The sequence below is a fragment of the Drosophila suzukii genome, unplaced genomic scaffold, assembly GCF_043229965.1.
Source record: "Drosophila suzukii unplaced genomic scaffold, CBGP_Dsuzu_IsoJpt1.0 scf_9, whole genome shotgun sequence".
Taxonomy (NCBI): domain Eukaryota; kingdom Metazoa; phylum Arthropoda; class Insecta; order Diptera; family Drosophilidae; genus Drosophila; species Drosophila suzukii.
The window spans coordinates 1,286,219-1,310,459 of NW_027255941.1; the positions used below are offsets into that span (position 1 = coordinate 1,286,219).

The window sequence follows — 24,241 nt, forward strand, 5'->3', positions numbered from 1 at the left end:
GGACCTTCGCAGTAAGGTGCAATACAACAACATCCGACGACTACATTATCAAAGCTGGAGTCCCGCAAGGAAGCGCGCTTGGGCCTACTCTGTTCCTCCTATACACAGCGGATATTCCCACGAACGAGCAGCTAACAACATCTACGTTCGCTGACGACACCGCAATTTTAAGTCGCTCGAGGTGCCCAGGCCGAGCCACAACACAGCTAGCAAACCACCTCCTCGTAGTAGAGAGGTGGCTATCTGATTGGCGGATTAAAATAAATGAACAAAAATGTAAACACATAACGTTTACTCTCAACAGGCAAACATGCCCTCCACTATTATTGAATAATACGCAGATTCCCCAAGTCAACGACGTAACGTATCTCGGCGTCCACCTTGACAGACGACTAACCTGGAGAAGACACATCGAACGCAAGAAAGTAAATCTAAAACTAAAGGCCAGCAGCTTCCACTGGATTCTTAACGCTCGTTCGCCCCTGCGTCTGGACTACAAGGTTTTGCTCTACAACTCCACTCTCAAGCCCATCTGGACATATGGCTCCCAGCTATGGGGGAACGCCAGCAGAAGCAACATAGACATTATACAGCGCGCTCAATCGAAAATCCTGCGAACTATCACTGGGGCACCATGGTATATTCGCAACCAAAACATCCACAGGGACCTAAGCATTCTTACCGTTAAAGATGAAATAGACAAACAAAAAGCGTCCTACAACGAAAAACTCTCTGTGCACCCCAATCGCCTCGCAAGAGGCTTGACTTGGGTTTCCAGCCGATCCCGTCTACAACGCAACGACCTGCCAAGCCAGCTATAACTTTCGGGCCCCTTTAGCACAACATCAGTCATATGACTGTGAGTTAGATTAATTAGTCTAAGATTTGATACACTTATTGTTAGTATCCAAAGGGAGAAGATTCAATAAATAAATAGCAAAGCATTTAAAAAAAAAAAAAAAAAAAATTCCTGAGTGAAAAAAATATAAAATCCAAAATAGTAATTATTCTTGATTTTTTTTATCTTAATAAAACTCATTTTAAAAACTGTGCCGATTTTTGGAAATACTTTTTAGTAGACCTTGCAGATGATATTATTGTTAAGCAAATGCTTTTAACACTAACATGCGATATTTTCACATATCCCAAGGGAAATGGACTGGTCATTTTCTCTTGCTCTACTTGAACTAATAAAAAAATTAATGCCGAGAATTCTTCAAACCAAATGGGACAAACATTTAACAGAAATACCAATATGGTTGTAATGTTTTTAGTTAAGTTGAGTATGATTCACACAATCTATAGAAGCTAATTCTCTTATTCTTACTGAAGAATTTATTTAATCTTTTAATCGGCTTTGCCGCCGTTGCGTTTGACTTTGCCGTCGTCGCAGGCTGCTCTGAAGACTTCGCCGTCGACTTCGTGATGATTTGCTGCTTGTGCTGTATGGTGGAACTGTAGGGACGGTTAGAATTTTTCTTGTTGGAACACGGTCCCTATGTTACGATGGGGGAGTGCTGTTTTAGAGAGATAGGTCGAGAAAGAGGGTTTGTGAGAGCGATGACTCTTCGGATGTAGCAGTTGGCTCTACAGGCGTCGCAGTCGACTGAATGATGATTTTGAGCAGTGACGAGTTAAGGAATTGCTGCATTTCAAGGCTTTACTAATTTACAATTTAAATGTTTCAGGAACCGCGAGCGTGTCCCAATGCAGAGGACTGATCTTCCCGGGTGGCTTCAGCTATGCGGACACTCTAGGATCGGCCAAGGGCTAGGCAGCCAACATTCTCCACAGCTCCATCCTTTTACCACAGTTTCAGGCCTTCAAGCGCAGTGAATATGTTTTCTCGTTGGGCATTTGCAATGGTTGCCAACTGGTGACTCTTATTGGATTTGTAGGATGTCCAGGCAGCGAGGTGTTGATCCCGATGTGGCCCTACTCCACAACCAATCAGAGCAATTCGAGTGCCGCTGGGCAACAGTGAAATTTCCATCCAATCGCTCTGTCATGCTCGGTAGCATGAAAGATCTAATTCTAGGCTGTTGGGTGGCTCACGGAGAAGGTCGTTTTGCATTCCGAGAGGAGAAGCTCATAAGCGTACTGCAGTCGGCTGAGTTGGTGACACTGCAATATGTTGATGATACAGGCGAGCCCACTGAACTCTATCCACTTAATCCGAACGACAGCCCTAGGGGAATTGCTGGACTTTGCTCGACTGATGGACGTCATTTGGGTTTAATGCCGCACCCAGAGCGTTGCTCGGCTATGAACCAGTGGCCATATGTTCCACCTTCTTTCGAAGTTTCCCCCAAACAGGCTGAGAGTCCTTGGCAGATTATGTTTAACAACGCATACAATTGGTGTGTTAATTCGGATTCATAAAAATCCTACCGGTAAAAGAAAGATATACATTCTACAGAACACGAATTTGTCTACTAATTTTATACATAATACCTTTAACACCTGTAAACTTTTTACGCCCAATAAAAGTACATAAAAACATATAATGTCGACGGCTTGTTTTTAAACCTAAATTGAAATTTGTAACAAGAATTTTGTGATCCCTACGTGATCGGCTAGCTCAGGGAAGACACAAGGGGGTCGATTACTTCCTAAACAGCACCATCGCGACACAATAAAACTTGTAGACAGAGTTAGGGAGGCTTACGGAATGAGACAGTCAATTCGAATTAACACCGGTTTATTTCAGATGTCCATTATATCGCTCCTTACTTCATGTTATTTAATGGCAAACTTCATAAAAATTCAAACTTCAAATAAACTCAAACTTCATCGATATGTGTAACGGCGCCTCTAGTGACTAACAGAAAGCTCAGCCTCAAAATATGCTCTGGAAAGCTGCATCATCAGCTGCTTAGTATTTCCGGAAAAATACCGACGCAGTGCAACCCTGAATCAGCTGTTTGACCTACGGCAACCAAGATTAAGGCTGGGTGGCAAGGCTTGGTTCATCACGTTAAACGTAGCATACTTTGAGGCTGAGCTTTCTGTTAGTCACTACAGGCGCCGTTACACATATCGATGAAGTTTGAGTTTATTTGAAGTTTGCCACACTGCACGTTCTTCTTTGAATAACCTTCGAGTGTTCACTGAATCACTAAGTGGTTCGTGGAATCGTGAGTCAAACAGTAAGACTTTCCCACATCTTCGTCAAACTAGTTTTCGCTCAGCGCTTGAGTCGCGGCAATTTTTCAAAGTTTGGCCCGGCAGCACTTGCCAAAAGGAGCACTTTCAACAGCATCCCTATCGGAGCCGCAGCCACTCTTCACCAAGGATCGCAGCAGTTTCTCGCCATTTTGTTCAACGGCCCGCGGCTCGAGGAGCACCCCACGGCCAGAAGTCCAAAGGCGACTGCCCCGGAGAGCACCCTCGACAGAAGATCAACTCGCACCTTAGTCGTCGCCCCTAGGATCACTCCTGACTGAAATCTTAAGGCTTCTGCCCAAGAAGCATGTATATGTATGTTGAAAATTTTCCATTGCGTCTGTTCGGAGCAGATCGACAGCTCCTAGTCATGCGCGCATAGGTGTACGACGACACCTGCAGCGCTCTCTGCTTATCTTTGTCGCCTTCTTTCTTATACCACTAAAGCTGTCGCTTATCTATTCAGCAACTACTTTGTAAGCCTGTAAATGTCTATATGAAGTTCTTGGAGCCGAGCTTTTACACAGTCCGTCTGCCGCTCCGAATAACGCTATACATTTTAATATAACCTATTCGTGCGTTATTAATTATAAATATATGGGTGGCATATTTGTTGTCTTCCCCATAAACATTTGGTGACCCCTACGTGATATAGTTTTTATCGGAGTCTGCATCTCGGCCTCGCGATTGTTTAATATAGTTTAAACAAACGCTTTGTTACTCTGTCGTTATCGTGCATTCGGTCACAAACACACGAACATACATACATATGTGCATATAAAAGTGCACTGCCGGCCGTTTGATTTTTTGTACATTTTGCGCTTTGTAAAAACACCAAAACTGTGTTGTGCAAATAATTCTTAACAAAGTGAATCGCATTTAATCTTTGTTAATAGCGCATATTACATATATGTATATATGTACATATAGCCATACATATATTCGTTTGCCAATTACATATATCCGCTGTTGCTAGGCAGGAAATTTATCGGCAAGAACAACAACAACGGAGTTAAAGGTTCCGTTGCATCTCGGCGACGCTTGTTAACCTCCACATTTTCGCGGTAAAAGGTATACGGTGTTTCGTGCCTCTAACGCGGTCGGACATTTTATTTTCTTTCATTCTTTTTCTCGTGATTGAAAAATGTCTGATAGGGAAAACTCGGTTCGGGCTCAAAATGAATCCACAAGTGACGTCGACTACTACCGAGTCAAAGCCCAATCTATTTTGCGGCAAATGAGCTCGATGAAATGTTATTTAAACGCTGATGCGGTTAATCAGTTTGACGAAGCTGATTTGCTTGCGCGAATGGAATGGATCAATTCCTTAAACCAGGCATTTGATTCTGCGCAGACATCGTTGGAAAGACTGGATTTTGCAGAGATCTCGAGCGACCATCGGATTGAATTTGCCGAGGTTTTCATGGATGTGAAGGCGAAACTAAGCCGAGGCTTGACTGCTCATCGAAAGTCACAATTGCCGGCTTCAACCGCTGCAAATTCAACATCTATTGACATCACTAATAATGCGGATCTTTCTTTTCGATCTAGGAAGCCTCGGTTGCCAAATTTGGAAATTGCTTGTTTTTATGGATCCTACTCTGAGTGGCCGGATTTCCTTGCGACTTTCACTACGGTCATCGGAAATGATGATGAGCTAAGCGACATTGAAAAATTACAATATTTGCGTTCGAGTTTGGGCGGCGTGGCTCTGGAAACCATACGCTCGCTTGAACCCTCGAATGCTAATTATAAAAGGCTATGAATTTGCTGGTTAATCGATTTTATAATAATGTTTTACACTTTCAGGCACACGTTCAGGCAATATTCGGTTTAAAGGGTGTCGAGAAGGGATCTTCGAAGGGTCTTCGGGAGCTGAGTGATTGCATGAATTCGCATCTGCGAGCAATTCGAACCCTGGCCAATACGCAACAAATTTTGGATGGACTTTTAATTCACATCGTCACTCGGTAACTGGATCAGAGGACGGGGGAAAAATGGAAAGAGGATTTGTCAATCACTGAGCTGTCTACCTGATGTGCTATGGAGTCGTTTTTGGAAAAGAGGTGCAGGATGATGGAAAACTTGGATCAAGCCTTGGTAACTCAAACACCAAGCCAGCAGGTGGGGAAAAAACTTACACAAATATAACCAAAACACACTTATTGCTTCTGCTACTAACTCAAATCATTTGATATGTTTATCTTGCGATGCACGGGATCATTATTTGTCAAAGTGTTCTCGATTTTTAAATTTGAGTCCGAATCTTCGAACCATGACCTATCCGCAACATCCACCTCATTTTCATTTCCATCATGCGATCCATTGTAGTATGCACTTATATCGAATATCTACTGTACCAAGAGTACTTGAATCAAACACACTGTAACACTTTGTTGCAGTGTTTATATAAACAAAGGCTCGGTCAAAAACCTAAGTGGCCGAAACATGAGTCGATCGGTGCGCTCACAGAAAGTGCAAGTGTCAGCATTCTGTTGCATACGCCGGCCGCTCAGCCAAACTCAAGTACATACATATACCCTCGCGCTCCAGCTAAAGAGAGCATAGTTAAATACACTAATATACATAAGATATACATAGCCGTCTCTCTGCCGCCCAACTGAGGCAGCGCAGCTACAAGACTTTGGCTTACTTAGATCCTAAGGCAAATTGTAAAATCAGAAACAACTTGACGTTGGAAGCGGCATTAACGCTGCTCCTAAATACAAATACCAAATACAAAATAAAGAATATTAAAACAAGGAAGAACGCTATAGTCGAGTACCTCGACTATCAGATACCTGTTTCTCAGATAAGATAAGTTAGCCGCGCACTTTTTTCTCTCTCCCTTGCTCTCATTTCTCGGCTCTGCTTTTGTTTCAGCCAGCGCCAAGAATGAGAAAGCAACACATAAAATAGACAAATAACATTTATATTTATGTATGCTTGCTAAACATACACAATTTTAAGGCACATTCTGTACTTCAAAATATTTGGTTGAATAGCTTTGTTTGAAAGAATTCTATTTGCCGCGGATATTAGATTGTAATTTTTTACACCCACACACATGCATGTATACATATATGTATGTATGTGTGTATGTATGTATGTCGTTTTCTGGCTCTAGTGTCAAGGCTTGTCCTAACTACTTTGGTTTGAGAGCATTGGACTGAAAACGGAAAAGTTTTTTTGGGACAATCTATAGGTATTTTTTAAGCTAATACATATTCATTGAAAGAGATAAAAAAAGATGTACAGATCTTTAAAGGTTTTTGCCCGTCAATGGGACAATTGGATAATTTATTCATTATTCAATAGAATAAGTTAGCCGCGCACTTTGCTCTCTCTGAGCGCCGGCAGGGCTTTTTTCTTTGCCGCTAAGTTCGGCCGGCAACTACTTACATACACACACATACACGCGTAAAAACATTTCGCATTGTCTGGGAGGTTTGTGGGCGTTAGAGTGGGCGTAGCAAAATTTTTTTTGGTTCAATCGATAGGTATTGACAAGACTAATACATTTCAGTTAAAATTTTTTATCTACCATCAAAACTGTAGGAGCCACAGTTTTGGGCGGTTTGTGGGCGTTAGAGTGGGCGTGGCACTCTACTGAAACAAATTTGCGCTGCGTAAGAAGCTCAGGAATCTGCACGCCAAATCTCAATAGCCTAGCTCTTATAGTTTCCGAGATCTCAGCGTTTATCCGAACGGACAGACAGACGGACATGGCTAGATCGACTCGGCTAGTGATCCTGATCAAGAATATATATACTTTATGGGGTCGGAAACGCTTCCTTCTGCCTGTTACATACTTTCCAACGAATCTAGTATACCCTTTTACTCTACAAGTAACGGGTATAACTACCAAAAGATGCGTTCTCACTATATGAATAAAGAATATTAAAACTACCAATACAAGGCGTTTCACACAACATGGCGACTGTGACTTTGGTCCAAAAGGATCTGGACCTGGATCTGGACTTCAAAAAATAAGAAGACAGCAACAAAGGCGACAACAGCAACAAAGGCAACAACAGCAACAACAAAGGCAACAACAGCAACAACAAAAGCAACAACAGTAACAGCAAAAACGGCAACAACAACAGCTTACACTACAAGAACAAGAGAAGAAACGCAGTGAGTAGAGTGTGATGTGTGCCAAAAGAAGTGGCGTGGTAAAAGATTGAAAGCCAGAAAGGCTCAACTACTGAAGCTGCTCAAGAGCGGCGAAGCAATAAAGTGGACCGACTCGGTAAAAATACATGCCGAAGTTGAATACTTAAAAAATTTGCTATCAGTACGTAAGAATCAGACCACAGCCACAGACACATCCACCTACCTTGTAATCCCAAATATTGCCAAAAATAAAAACACATTGCCTCCTCCAGAAAAAGTTGCCATCCCAATGCTGAAGAAGACGTGCCCGGATGACTGCGAGGGACCACTGTACTCCCCCTTCTGCGAGTACACCTGTGTAGCCAGCACCGGTGCCCCACCATGAAGTACACCTGTGCAGCCAGCACCGGTACCAAGGAAGAGTAAACCGACAGCGCTACCAAGAGCGCATAATTTTTTTTTCTTTGCACTGCGTTGCAAAAATTTTTTTAATTGCACTGCGATACATATTTTTTCATATATTTTATAAAAACAAATGTAAAAATTGAGCGACATAAAAGTGGCCCGATTAGAGTATGGCCTGAAAACCATACACAAAATAGGCAGGAAATTGTATGTCAAATATAATAATAATTGGTCAAAAACAAAAAAAAAATCAAATCAAAATTAATCATATCAAACTAGTTGTTTATGAATATCATTACCAACATTTACGAATAAATTCAAAAATCTAAAGTATTTGACAGACCAAGATACACTGCGCGTCATCAGATTAGCGCCCCCTTTTGGTTTTACTTTATTGCATCTATCTCTGTTTCTATTGCACGCAACTTCAAAATTTTTGTTGTTGCTCTTAAAATGCACAAATTGTCGCTCTCTGAGAGGAATACCGTTAGGTGAGAGATTCCGTTATCTATTTTTTCTTTATTTTGTTTTACTTTCGCTGCAAAAGCTTGCACTGATTTTGCGTCATCAGATTAGCGCCTGTAAATTCAAATTTAGTTATCTCGCGTAATTTTTGGCGTACAGTTGTGAAATTTTTTGTGCTGTGACAATTATTCAATTATTGTTTATAAACTGAGAATCAAAATGGGTAAAGGAACTGTCCTATCTTTAGAAGAAAAATCTAAGATCGAAGCCTTTAGTGAAAGTGGCTTATCTTTACATAAAATTGCTGAAAAAATGGGAAGGCATCGAAAAACTATAGCCAATTTTCTTAAAAATAAACAAGGCTATGGTAAAAATATGAAAGGCGGTAACAACAGAGTTCTTTCCGAAGCAGACATTCAGTCTATAGTTAGACATGCGTCTAATTCACACGACTCTTTTACCAAAATTAAAGAAAAAAGCGGTGTGGAAGCTAGCAAGTCCACGGTATTACGAGTCATAAAAAAAGCAGAACACTTGAAAAGACTAAAACTAAAAAAAAAACAAGGAAGAACGCTATAGTCGAGTACCTCGACTATCAGATACCCGTTACTCAGATAACAAACTTTAAAATAAGTTAGCCGAGCACTTTGTTCTCTCTCCCTTGCTCTCATTTCTCGGCGCACTTTGCTCTCTCTGAGCGCCGGCAGGGCTTTTTTCTTTGCCGCTAAGTTCGGCCGGCAACTATTTACATACACACACATACATGCGTAAAAACATTTCGCATTGTCTGGCTCTAACGTCATAGCTTTTTTCTTTGGAGGTTTGTGGGCGTTAGAGTGGGCGTAGCAAAATTTTTTGGTCAATCGATAGGTATTGACAAGACTAATACATTTCAGTTAAAATTTTCTATCTAGCATCAAAACTGTAGGAGTTACATTTTAGGGCGGTTTGTGGGCTTTAGAGTGGGCGTGGCAGTCTACTGAAACAAACTTGCGCTGCGTAAGAAGCTCAGGAATCTGTACGCCAAATCTCAATAGCCTAGCTCTCATAGTTTCCGAGATCTCAGCGTTCATCCGGACAGACGGACAGACGGACATGGCTAGATCGACTCGGCTAGTGATCCTGATCAAGAATATATATACTTTATGGGGTCGGAAACGCTTCCTTCTGCCTGTTACATACTTTCCGACGAATCTAGTATACCCTTTTACTCTACGAGTAACGGGTATAACCACAACTAAATAAGTTACGAAAGGAAATGCGCCTAAATTTTGCTCGCTCGCATATGACATGGTCGAAGGAGTGGCGCTTTGTAGTCTTTTCCGATGAAAAAAAATTTAATTTAGAAGGCCCTGACGGCTATAATTATTATTTCCATGACATGCGTAAAGAAGAGCATATTTTAGATCGTTTACATAGCCGGGTAGGTGGCGTAATGGTATGGGGAGCCATATCCTATTATGGCACCTATGAGTTACAATTTCTCACCCCGAAAATGAACGCCGTGGCGTATAATAATCTTTTGGAAATCTTAAATGGCGTTTTCAACACGACAACGCTCCAATCCACACGTCCCGATCTGTAAAATCGTGGATACAGGGCCAAAACGTTGATGTCCTGGAGTGGCCGCCGTACTCTCCGGACTTAAATATAAAAGAGAACGTGTGGGGATGGCTCTCGAGAAAAGTATACGAGTCTGGAAAGCAGTATAGTACAAAATTGGAGTTCATCGACGGGATTAAAGAAGCTTGGTCTTCAATATCATTACAATACATTGAGAAATTGTACGAGTCACTTCCCAGCAGGATCTGTGAGGTCCTGGAAAATGGGGGCGGGACCACCCACTATTAATTTGATTAGAAAATAAGTAAATAATAAGATAAAACATAAAACACTACTAGTTGTTAAGCATTAAGTGAAAATTCATTAAATTTAAGCAGGGGGCGCTAATCTGATGACGCAAAATTAAATTCATATTTTTGGTATACATTTTCTTTTCAAATAAATAAAATATTATTGTTGTACTTATCATTATGTACCTTATCTTATTTTGAAGAATATTATTAAAAGTATCGTCAAAAAAAATTTGTATGGCTTAAGCCTTGATAGATTGGATAATATTGGACAGTACACGAGAATGCTCAGGGGGCGCTAATCTGATGACGCGCAGTGTATATATTAAGAATACCAACCCCAAAGTTGGGTTTAATAGATACAAAAACAGTGGATTCCACTGCAAATGTTATTAATAAGATAGAGTCAAACACCATTGACTTAGAATTAATTCATACATTGCTAATAATAATTGTTGTTATAATGTGCGCAAACTGTTTCTATGAACTTTATAAATTGCATAATAAATGTCTTAAGAAAAAATATATGAGCCAGGCAAATGATCTGGACACAATTTAAAAATTTTGGCACAAACAACATTAATATAAAAATATTGCTGTATTGAAATTTTAAAAATTAAAGAAAATGGAATAAAATAAAAATAAATAAATAAAAATAAATTAATTAAAAATGGCTACTCTAAAAGCAATTAGAGACACATATGATAGGGACATTCATTTTAAAGAAAGAATCCTGCAATTAGTTGCACCAACTTCAGTAAGCATTTATGAATTAGAAAACTTATATATTGAAACATTTAATTTAGATGCCTCTCCACTAATTCATTGCACAAGCACCCAAAAGGGAATTGTCCTGTCCACCATCCCAGGGGTACAGGTTAGATCAGTAGTAGACGAACACCCAATACTAGGTAGAACAATAGTAATGATGGTCTTTAAGAAATAATTCATCTCCACAATATAATGTATTGGAATGAATTATATAAGCAGATAAATGACATAAAAGTTGACTTTGACAAATCATATAAGTCACTTACTCAAAACAGGTAGTAAAATGCTTTAATGAAGCACGAATACTAATATATGGCCAGAGGGAAAAATTAAATCAAGATCATTGGTCCCAAGTATCAAATTTTTGATCAGACTACGATCTAATTTAATATCAATTAAACAAAAGTTTAAGTTGGACATATCAGTACCGACTATACTTAACACTTCCCTAGCAGTTGAAACTGGTGATGAATCGGAATCAACAAAACAAACTGACATTGACCAAATAGAATCAGAAGACCTTACAGAAACAAATCCTAAAATAGAAGAGCAAGATTTAAATAATCTTACTATTCCAGCTGTTTTAATGTCAGATTTGGATAATTCTACAGATTCTGATGATAGTTCAAGCATAATAGAAATTAAAATAACAAACAATATCACAATGGCACAATATAATATTGATTTCATTAATACAGCATCCAAGCTTATACCAGTTTTCGATGGTAAAGCTGAAAACTTAACAAGTTTTATGGATGCATTAGAAATAATAGAATCAATAAAAGGCGAACACGAACAATTAGCAGTTTCCATTATAAAAACAAAGCTAAAGGTGTCGCCAGAAATTTAATCGGAAATAAAACAACAATAGCTGAAGTCATTTCCAGATTAAAAAACAACGTCAAAGGCTAAACTGTGGAAGTGTTGTCAGCAAAACTGATGAGCCTACAACAAACGCAATAAAACTGCCAACCAGTACACACAAGAGGTTGAGCAGATTACGAAATCCTTAGAAGGTGCATTTATAACAGATGGCTTATCCCTAGAGTTAGCCAGATGTTATCCCACTCGGCATGCAGCGAAAGCAATGACTAAAAATTGCACAATCGATAAGGTGAAAACTATCATGCAAACTGGTACCTTCAATACAATGAATGAGGCCATATCCAAATTTGTAAACAGTTGCACAGAAGCAACCGGACAGCCAAACACTGTCCTATATTACAAAAATTACCCGCAGCGCGGTGGAAATCGCGGACGAGGTAATAATCGAGGTAATTATAACAATACCAGATATTATCAGAATAACGGATATAATCAAAACAATGGTTATAACAGAAATAACAATAACCAAAATAACAATTATTACAGAAACAACAACCGTGGTGGAAACACCAGCGGCGGAAACAGCCGTGGGGGAAACAACAACAACCACAATAACAATGTTAGAGTAGCACAAACAAATTCGGGAAACTCCCAACCACCTTTAGATACACGACAGTAAACAACATCAAAATTCACACTCTAAATCTCAGTCAAAATACATTTGTCACTTTCATGAACGTAGCAACAGGAAAAGAATTAGTTCTCTTACTAGACACAGGTGCGGAAATATCCTTATTGAAGGAAAATTCTGATAATTTTCAAAACATTCAAGATAATCACATCATAAACATACAGGGTATAAGTCAGGAAGTTACCAAATCAAAAGGTTTAACTTCTATTAAAATTCAAACTTCTAAGTTCAACATGATTTCCATATCGTAAATATGCAATTCGCTATTCCATGTGATGGAATACTAGGAATCGATTTTATCAAAAGATACAACTGTCAATTAGACTTCAAGCCGTCTGAAGACTGGCTTATAATAAGACCAAACAACCTAAAACATCCAATTTATGTTCCAATAGCATACAGTTCTGGCAACAACTCCCTAATTCTGCCAGCAAGATCCCAAGTCGTCCGAAAAATCGAAATAAATTCAGAAGAAGACAGTGTATTAATTCCGAATCAAGAAATTTATCTTGGTATCTATATCGCAAATACCATAGCAACAGTCCAAAATGCATATATAAGATTACTAAATACTACAAACACAGATCAAGTAGTCTATATCAAAAAAATTCATCATGAACCACTTTCAAACTACGAAATAGTAAAAATGGACTTAGAAGACAGACAAAAAATTGTATTATCCCAACTTGCAAAAAACTTCCCGCCTCAATTCAATGAACAACTTACAGCATTATGCACCCAGTATAGTGATGTGCTTGGACTAGAAACCGAATCGATCACTACCAATAATTTTTATAAACAAAAGCTGAGATTAATTGATGATGAACCCGTATATATACAAAATTATAGAAATCCTCATGGTCAACAAGACGAAATTCAAAAATAAGTCCAAAAACTCATCAATGATGAAATAGTGGAACCCTCTGTATCACCTTATAATAGCCCACTTTTGTTAGTACCAAAAAAGTCACTTCCAAATTCGGAAAATAAAAAATGGCGATTAGTAATTGACTATCGTCAAATTAATAAAAAACTCTTCTCTGATAAATTTCCACTCCCTAGAATCGATGATATTTTAGATCAACTAGGTAGAGCAAAATATTTCTCATGCCTTGACTTAATGTCAGGTTTTCATCAAATTGAACTGGAAAAAAGTTCACGGGATATAACATCTTTTTCAACAAACAATGGTTCGTACCGCTTCACGCGATTAAAATTCGGTTCAAAAATAGCGCCAAGCTCTTTTCAGAGAATGATGACTATAGTTTTCTCTAGATTAGAACCTTCGCAAGCATTTCTTTATATGGATGACTTACTAGTCATAGGTTGTTCCGAAAAACTTGAAGTTACATCCTGAAAAATGTTCATTTTTTTTCTTTCAATGGTAAATCCCAGTTCCAAACTAACACGAATGAGACTTGAATTGGAGGAATATAATTTTACGGTAGAGTATCTAAAGGGTAAAGATAACTATGTAGCCGATGCGCTCTCTAGAATAACCATCACAGACCTAACAAATATACAAACAAGCAATAAAATTCTGAAAGTCACTACCAGAAACCAAAGTAGACAGAAATCCTGCGCAGGAAAAGATCAAATAGAATTGCATAAGCAATCTATAGAAAAAGCTTCAAAGCCCAACGTATATGAAGTCATTAACAATGATGAAGTACGTAAAGTAGTGACCTTGCATGTAAATAATAAAATGTGTTTATTTAAGCACGGAAAGAAAATTACAGCAAGTTATGATGTTAGCGATTTGTATACTAATGGAACCATTGACTTAGGTCAATTCTTTCAAAGGCTTGAAAAGCAGGCCGGTATTCACAAAGTCAGCCAACTCAAAGTGGCACCATGGGAAAATATCTTTGAACATGTTTCAATTGATAATTTTAAAATGATGGGCAATAATATATTGAAATCATTGAGAGCAGCGCTACTCAACCCGGTGACCGTAATCAAAAATAATAAAGAAAAAGAAGCTATATTGTCTACATTCCATGATGATCCAATACAAGGTGGTCATAAAGGCATTACAAAACCATTGGCCAAGGTCCAGAGATACTATTACTGGAAAAATATGTCCAAAGACATAAAGAGTACATAAAGAAATGTCCTAAATGCCAAAAGTCGAAAACGACTAAACATACTAAGACCCCACTAACTATAACCGAAACTCCACAAAGAGCTTTTGATATAGTAATTGTAGATACTATTGGTCCACTTCCAAAATCTAATAATGGAAACGAATACGCAGTAACACTCATCTGCGATTTAACTAAATACCTAGTAGCTATACCTATACCAAATAAAAGTGCAAATACAGTAGCAAAAGCTAAAGTACTTCTAAAGTACGGTCCAATAAAGACGTTCATTACGGACATGAGAACAGAATATAAAAATTCAATTATTGAAGATCTATGTAAATACTTACATATTAAAAACATAACTTCAACTGCACACCACCACCAGACTGTAGGTACCGTGGAGCGAAGCCACAGAACACTCAATGAGTTCATTCGTTCATACATCTCAGTTGACAAAACAGATTGGGATGTATGGCTACGATACTTCTTCTATAGTTTTAATACAACCCCACCTATGGCACATGACTATTGTCCATATCAGCTCGTTTTCGGTAGAACTTCAAATCTACCAAAACATTTTAATAGCATAGATAAAGTAAAACCCCTTTATAATATAGAAGATTATGCTAAGGAATCCAAATTTAGATTAGAACAGGCAATTAAGAGAGCTAGACTAATGCTAGAATCTCATAAGTTAAAACAGAAAATTAGTTACGACAAAACTAGTTTAGATTTCGATTTAAAAATAGGAGATCAGGTTTTATTGAAAAATTAAACAGGACATAAGTTAGATTCGAAATATACAGGTCCTTATAGGGTAGAACAAATAGGAGATAGAGATAACATAACTATAATAAATAACAAAAATAAAAAACAAATAGTACATAAAGATAGATTAAAAAACGTTTATTTCTTAATTGCATTTAGCATGGCCATGCTTTAGAAATACTTCTTCTTTTAATACGTATATTATTCCCAATTCCATTCTCTTCGTATCAAAAAAAAAAAAAATAAATAAAAAAATTTAAAAAAAAAAAGAAGATTAAAAACAAAAAAAATATATTCCTTTAAGTAAAATATACTAACAAAATAACTTCATAATATTACGTTATTTTTCAAAAGGAGGGAGATGTAGTATGCACTCATATCGAATATCTACTGTACCAAGAGTACTTGAATCAAACACACTGTAACACTTTGTTGCAGTGTTTATATAAACAAAGGCTCGGTCAAAAACCTAAGTGGCCGAAACATGAGTCGATCGGTGCGCTCACAGAAAGTGCAAGTGTCAGCATTCTGTTGCACACGCCGGCCGCTCAGCCAAACTCAAGTACATACATATACCCTCGCGCTCCAGCTAAAGAGAGCATCTTTAAATACACTAATATACATAAGATATACATAGCCGTCTCTCTGCCGCCCAACTGTAGGCAGCGCAGCTACAAGACTTTGGCTTACTTAGATCCTAAGGCAAATTGTAAAATCAGAAACAACTTGACGTTGGAAGCGGCATTAACGCTGCTGCTAAATACAAATACAAAATACAAAATAAAGAATATTAAAACTACCAAAAGATGCGTTCTCACTATATGAATAAAGAATATTAAAACTACCAATACAAGGCGTTTCACACAACACCATCCTCGAGCTCTCAGCCATTACCATCTACTTCATCAGCACTAGTATCATGTTCGCATACATCATCGCATCCTGATCATCATTTACTAAGCCTTCCACCTAAAACCTTAAATATTTTGCCGATCGACTACGTGTTGCTTCCAACTGCTATTATCTACTTTAGAATTAGAATTGGAGCAATTATGCCTTGCCGAGCAATTTTAGATTCGGTCTCCCAGCTAAACTCTTAGCTAGCCAACTAAACTTGAATTATAGAAGATCGCAAACCTCGATTTCTGGGATAGGAGAATCTACCATGATCTCTGATAAGACTGTCGATATTCTTGTGCAATCACGGGATGCAAGCTATAGTGCGACATTCACAGCGGTTGTGACTCACAGTATTACTGATTATCAGCCCCATTTCAATATAAATGCAACATCATGGAGGACACCGCAAAACATTTCACTCGTTGACCCAAATTTTAATCAATCACAACGAATTGACCTTTTACTCGGCGCTGGGTTGTTTTTCAAAATAATTTCTAACAAATTCATTTGGATAGGGCCTTGCAACTCTTCAGAACACTAAACTTGGTTGGATAGTCTCTGGAGGGTTATCATCGAACATGCCAACTCATAAATCGGTTTTACAAGCCAGCATCAAGGACCCAGCTGATCATTCCGATAACACACTTGCCGCCATAGTTAAGCTATTTTGGGAAATTGAGGTTTTTACTTCGTTTAAACCATCTTTATTGCCGGAAGACTTGCGATGTGAGCCACTTTTCACTGAAAATTGCACTAGACTTGGAAACGTCTCTTGTCCACTTCCGAACTCGAATCTCTAGGTGATTCTTATTGCCTAGCTCGTCGTCGTTTCAAGAGTTTGGAAGCTAAATTTGATAGAAACCCAGCCCTGAAAGCTCAGTATTCAGCATTTTTGAGGGAGTATATCGATCTAGGTCACATGTCTCTTGTAACTAAGGAACCGTCAGAAACACAATTCCTTTTGCCCTACCATTGCGTACATAAGCAGGAGAGCACGAGTACGAAGCTTCGTGTCGTTTTTGATGGATCTAAAACAACTTCTGGTAGCTCTCTGACCGACTTACTTCTGGCAGGACCAACAATTCAACTAAAAATCTTTAATATACTGCTTCGCTTTCGATTTTTTAAAGTTGCCCTTTGTGGAGATATCTGCAAGATGTACAGTTGCGTGCATGTTTTGTACCCGGATGATTTTTTGCAGTGCATCGTTTGAAGAGAAAGCTCTACGGAAGAATTCAGTGTTTTTAAATTGAGCACGGTGACTTATGGAACCAAGCCAGCTGCCTTCTTGGCTATAAGGGCCATGCATCAACTCTCTTACGATGAGGAGGAATCATTTCCTATTGGAGCAAAAATTTGTTTGTAGAGATTTCTATGTGGATGATTTAATATCTGGTGGGGACTCAGTTGAGGAGGTGAGAGAATTTCGTCGTCAAGTGAAGGAACTACTGTCGCGAGGCCATTTTCCAATCCGCAAATGGTGTTCTAATGAATCAGCAGCCCTGGAAGGAGAGTCTGAATGCGACAAGGAGCAGCTAATCAAATTTCACGATGGATCGGATGTCGCCAAGCCATTGGGACTAGTCTGGGATCCATCTTCTGGTCAACTCCTATTTAATTTTTCTCAACTGCCAACCAATCAACGACCCACTAAGCGGGTTGCATTGTCAACGATTGCCAAATTCTATGATCCACTCGGTTTAATAACTCCAATTATCACAAGATCTAAGTTTTTTCTGCAATCTCTATGGAGTGCGAACGTGGAATGGGATGACGCACTGCCAGAGCCCATTCTTTCGTCATGGGGGGAGTTGACCTCACAGTTATCGGTCGTACAGAACTTAAAATTCCCACGATTCGTACTGCATGGCTTCTGCGATGCTAGCATGTCAGCTTATGGAGCGTGTCTATACTTGCGATCGGAGACCAATGGAGAATCGAAAGTCCATCTGCTCTGTGCCAAGTCAAGGGTAGCTCCTTTGAAGGCCTTAACAATTCCAAGATTAGAACTTTCCGCAGCGCTTTTATTGGCTGAGCTAATCGTAAACGCCAAGGAAGCCATAGATTTCGATTGCACGTTTCATTGCTGGTCGATTCGTCTATTGTGTTGGCGTGGATTCGGCAACCTCTGAAGGAGTTTAACGTTTTCTAATCAAACAGAATCGCGAAAATTCAGGAGATGACGAAAGACATGACTTGGCATCACGTTCCTACAAACTTAAATCCGGCAGACGTCGTATCGCGAGGATGTACCCCAAGAGAATTGTTGGAACATTTCCTTTGGGCTAACGGGCCTCCATTCCTTCTGCAAAGCTCGTCGAACTGGCCGTCCCTGCTAGACTCAGTAAAGGATCTTCCAGAGCGCCGTTCTGTGGCTCTAATTGGGTCCATTTGCATAGACAGTTCATCAAACTGCAAATTCCTTAACTCTTTCGATAAGTGGAAGTTGAACATTTATCGGTTCATTTCAAATTGCAGAGTCAAATCTGCGCCGTTAAAAGGTCGTCTTTCGGTGAAGGAGATCAACTCTGGAACTGTACTTCTTTTGAGGAGCATTCAACAGGTTAACTTGGCGAAGGAGTATGGATCTCTTAGCCAGGGCAAGCCGTTTCCACAGAAAAGCAAGCTGGTTTCGCTTAGGCCTATACTCGGCTCCGATGGGTTACTTCGCGTGGGTGGAAGGCATCAGAACGCACACTTGGACTACCATACGAGGAATCCGATACTGTTACCCAAGGATCATCCAGTCACCAAGGCGATTATCGTTTATTATCATGCGAAATATTTGCATGGAGGATCGCAGGCGCTGCTTGCCGCATTACGGCAAAGGTACTGGCCAGCGTTATCAACAAATGCGTTCGATGCTTCCGAAAGAAGCCTGTCACTTGGGAGCACGTCATGGGTAGCCTGCCAGCAAACCACAGGAGGTTGATCCCTCCGCGTGACCCGCACTTCGGTGGTTTATGGGAGGCTGCTGTGAAGTCAGCTAAATTTCATTTCTACAGAGTCGTCGGTGCATCCATCTTAGCCATCAATGAATTAAGAACTCTTTCATATGAGGTGCTAAAACCGGCGCATTTCCTGAAGGATTCCAGCTACACTAAGTTTCCTGAACCTGACATTACTCATCATCGCGAAGGCCGCCTCAGCAGATGGCAGCGGGTGACCCAGATGCAACAACATTTCTGGAAAAGGTGGAGCACCGAGTATTTGTACCTACTTCAAGAGAGCCGTCGCCAAGCTAGCCGTTCTGTCCATCGATTCAATGAAGTGCTAAGAAAAAAAATAGAAGTATCTATTAAGTTGTTAATAAGGTGAAACTCCTAGGATAAATTTAAAATGAAATCAATGAAGTAAAGAAAAGTCCAGTTAATTTTATCGTTTTTGCAAGGCAAAACAGAAGATGAAAGAAAGAAATTCGAGTAAATACCGACAAGTCAAAAGGAAAGATGTAAAGCAATGAAAAGAAAAGTCTTACACTGAGAGAAACAAAAGTTTTAAAGTGAAAAAAAGTTTTAAAGAAAGAAAGTGACCATCGAAGAATAAAAATAATCTACACTGAAAGCGTTAAGGTGCTCTTACAATTCATTTTTTTATAATTACACTTTTGTGGATTTTTTTATTTTACATTTTTATTGTGAATAAAACTGGAGTATATGAGTGCAGTATAGTAAAAGAACATAGAAAAGGAAAAGAAAACAATGAAGTAAAGTTGACCATAACTTAAAAAAGAATGCTCAATAATCCAGATTGTTGTTTTTGTAAAATTAAAGGGTATCCCGCCCCAGTCTCCCCCAGAATGCTGAGTAAGCTGTTATCCCACGTAAGAAATAATATTCGATGTAAATTTTCTATATTATTAGGTCTCTAAAATTCCACGAAGGAAGTTAACTTCGGCAAGCCGAAGTTTGTATACCCTTGCAGTTATAATTATTAAATTTAAAAATTCAAAAAATGATATTCCCAATAGTATAATATAGTATGTCAAAAAACACCGAAGCTATAATTTGTTTCACATTATTTTCCAACCAATTTTCCGATCGTTCCTATGGCAGCTATATATATAGTCGTCCGATTATGATAAAACTAAATTCGAAATTCAGAACTAATTAAAAATTGTTATTTCCAAGCGTAGAAGGTTATATGTCAAAAACACCGAAGCTATAATTTGTCTCATATAATTTTCCCACCAATTTTTCCTATGGCAGCTATATGATATAGTCGTCCGATTTTGATAAAATTAAATTCGAAATTCAAAACTAATTAATAAATTTCCAAGAGTAGGAGGTTATATGTTAAAAACACCAAAGATATAATTTTTTTTCCGATTATTCCTATGGGAGCTATAAGACATAGTTGTCCGATCCGGCTGGTTCCGACTTATATACTACCTGCAAAAGATATAAGACTCTTGGGAAAGTTTCAGCCCGAATGCTTTAAAACTGAGAGACTAGTTTGCGTAGAAACGGACGGACAAACGGACAGGTTTATAATTATCGGAGTTGCCAGATCGATATAAATACATAAATACACCTTAAATTTAACAAATTATTTTTTAATTCAGTGCCAATAAAGACGTGTTATACCCGTTACTCGTAGAGTAAAAGGGTATACTAGATTCGTCGGAAAGTATGTAACAGGCAGAAGGAAGCGTTTCCGACCCCATAAAGTATATATATTCTTGATCAGGATCACCAGCCGAGTCGATCTAGCCATGTCCGTCTATCCGTCTGTTCGTCAGTCCGTATGAACGCTGAGATCTCGGAAACTATAAGAGCTACAATACTGGGATTAGGCATGCAGATTCCTGAGATTCTAGCTCAGCGCAAGTTTGTTTCAGAAATGTGCCATGCCCACTCTAACGCCCAACGCTAAAATAAAAATTTTAACTGAAATGTATTGGTCTCATCAATACCTATCGATTGACTCAAAAGTTTGCCACGCCCATTTTAACGCCCACAAACCGCCCACAAACTTAAAATAATCGTACATATGAACGCGAATATCACGGAAACTATCAAGTATAGAGAAATGGGATCTCAGATTTAAATTCCGTAGCCCTGTACGCAGCACAAGTTTGTTACGCAAATATGCCACGCCCAATCTAACGCCCACAAACCGACCAAACCTGTGGCGCCCACAATTTTTATGCTAGATACAAAATTTTAACTGAATTGGTCTCGTCAATCCCTATCGATTGGTCCAAAAAAAAGTTTGCCACGCCAACTCTAACGCACATAACGCTTAAATCGGTCTACCGCCCACATAACCACATATTGAGATCACGGGTAGGTGGCGCATTTCAATCTCGCTTTGCTGCTTGCATATCTTCATTTCCCTTTGGTCCCATTAGCTGAGTAACGGGTGGGTATCTGACTATCGACTATAGCGTTCTTCCTTGTCTTATCTTTTATTTTGACGGTAGAAAAAATGTTATACTGGCTTGCCACACTTTATTTATATACCCGTTACTCGTAGAGTAAAAGGGTATACTAGATTCGTCGGAAAGTATGTAACAGGCAGAAGGAAGCGTTTCCGACCCCATAAAGTATATATATTCTTGATCAGGATCACTAGCCGAGTCGATCTAGCCATGTCCGTCTGTCTGTCTGTCCGTCTGTCCGGATGAACGCTGAGATCTCGGAAACTATGAGAGCTAGGCTATTGAGACTTGGCGTGCAGATTCCTGAGCTTCTTACGCAGCGCAAGTTTGTTTCAGTAGACTGCCACGCCCACTCTAACGCCCACAAACCGCCCAAAACTGTGGCTCCTACAGTTTTGATGCTAGATAAAAAATTTTAACTGAAATGTAATGTTCTCATCAATACCTATCGATTGACCCAAAAAAAGTTTGCCACGCCCACTTTAACGCCCACAAACCGCAAAAACCTGTGACGCCCACAACTTTCATGCTAGATAAAAAATTTTAACTTAAATGTATTGGTCTCGTCAATACCTATCGATTGATCCAAAAAATTAAATATGTATACCGCCGGTAGGTGGCGCATTTTAATCTCGCTCTGCTGCTTGCATATCTCCATTTAGCTGAGTAACGGGTATCTGATAGTCGAGGTACTCGACTTTAGCGTTCTCCCTTGTTAATATTAGCAAGATTATTTCACGCGAATTATAAAAATATTCGGTTTAATTATCGCTCACACCTTTTTCCACCAAACCGGCATCTCTGTCAGATGAGATTGATAAAATGCATGATTTCGGCCACGTCGCATAAATAGGACCAAGTTTTATTTCACGCTTTCAATAACTCATGAAACCGTTAGCATAAACATAGTAATAGAAGCCAATCGTCTTCCAAAATTAGCTTAGAACTACATGCCTGCATGCCACCAATGCTTGAGAATACGTGTCCACATACATTGGTTGGTTGTCGCAGTATGTGTATAAGATATAATGTCTTTGCTAAGGCCCTTAACGCTTAAATCTGTCTGCCGCCCACATTACCATGTATTAAAAACGCGTGTAGGCGACGCTTCACAATCTCGCTTTGCTGCTTGTATATCTCCATCTCCCTTTTGCTTCCTTTACCTGAGTAAAGGGTATCTGATAGTCAAAGCACTCGACCATAGCCCTCTTCCCTGTTATAGCAGCTACTGGAATGAACGCTGAGATCTCGGAAACTATAAAAGCTAGAAAGTGGGAAGATCATCACCGAGAGCTCAATTTGTATAAAAAAAGGTGATGGATTTAACATAGGAATGTCCTACGATTAATCACTGCTCAAAAAAAAAAACACATTGACCGCCTTTAAAGCGCGTATTTAAGCACTTTTTTAAGCAGCAAACACAACACCTTTTTTAGCGCTAATAAGGCGTTTTTTTGCGCTTTGGAGCAAATATATTTAATATTTAATTTAATTTGTTTATACATGGGGGTTGTTGGCACCTCCTTCCTTACTAGCATCTGGGGTTTGCGTTGCCTTTATCTTGAAGCAGGTTAGGTTTTTTATACACCTCATCGTCTTCTACTACTTTTTTTTCAGAGGCTCCAAGGGCTCCTCCTGACCAATTGCATCCAATATAAGACAAATAAGTTTTCAAAATATAACGAGTCAAAATATTATATCATTCATATATTTTGCAGTTGCAGAAAAAATAACACTTTTCCAGAAAGTGAAAATTGTGGATATGTGAGACTCATATTTAAATAGCTGTCAGGAATTTTTTTTCGTGCTCAAAAATAAAAATAGCATTTACCGTTATCATACAATATTCTTGATAAAAAAAAACAAAACAAAAAAAAACATCACTATTTTTGACTTAAATAATAAAAATTAAAAATAATCATTCCTGAGTGAAAAAAATATAAAATCCAAAATAGTGATTATTCTTGATTTTTTTTATCTTAATAAAACTCATTTTAAAAACTGTGCCGATTTTTGGAAATACTTTTTAGTAGACCTTGCAGATGATATTATTGTTAAGCAAATGCTTTTAACACAAACATGCGATATTTTCACATAAGAAAAGACCAAGTTTACACTGGATCCAAAACAGTTTTATAATTTTGTTAACACAAAGCGTAAATCTTCTAGTTACCCATCATCACTTAAATTTGAAAATTCGGCTGCTAGCACTGATCAAGCTATAGCCGATCTTTTTGCACAGTTTTTTCAAACCACCTATTCAACATCAAGTCCTCCAGATCAGTCTTACCCATATGTCATTCCTAAAGCAAACTTTATTTGTTGTCCTGTTATAAGTAAAAGCTCACTTCTTTTAGAATTGCAAAGGGTCAAACCAGTCTACTCTCCGGGTCCTGACTGTTTACTTTGTCTTTAGAAACATCCGATTTCCCACACAGATGGAAGGAATCGTTTGTTATCCCGCTTCATAAAAAAGGGAGTAAATTGAACGCATGTAATTACAGAGGTATTTCAAAGCTATCAGCTATACCGAAGCTCTTTGAGAACATTATTACGCCTCATTTACAACACAGTTGTAGGTCCCTTGTTTCCTCTTGTCAACACGGATTTATAAAACGTAGGTCAACGACAACCAACCTTTTGGAGTTTACTTCATTTGTTATAGGAGGTTTTAGAAAGAATCGTCAGACTGATGTGGTCTACACTGATTTTAGTAGGGCGTTTGATTCTGTAAGTCACCCGATTTTAGTCCGGAAATTGGACCTTTTAGGGTTTTCAGGTGATCTTCTTAGGTGGATTTTAAGTTATTTGA

General features: G+C 38.8%; 1 long non-coding RNA gene across 3 annotated transcripts; it reads left to right on the forward strand.

The window, feature by feature from the left end:
* Positions 1-2,974: 2,974 nt before the first annotated feature.
* Positions 2,975-12,482, forward strand: LOC139355101 (uncharacterized). Of its 3 annotated transcripts, none has more exons than XR_011605834.1 (3): positions 2,975-3,137; positions 3,192-4,236; positions 4,321-7,302. It is a non-coding gene; the product is annotated as an uncharacterized lncRNA (long non-coding RNA). The 3 variants fall into 3 exon arrangements; XR_011605832.1 differs by having other exon boundaries at positions 2,999-3,137; positions 3,192-5,265; positions 6,692-7,302; XR_011605833.1 differs by adding an exon at positions 7,554-12,482 and having other exon boundaries at positions 3,011-3,137; positions 3,192-7,302.
* The last annotated feature ends 11,759 nt before the right edge of the window (positions 12,483-24,241 follow it).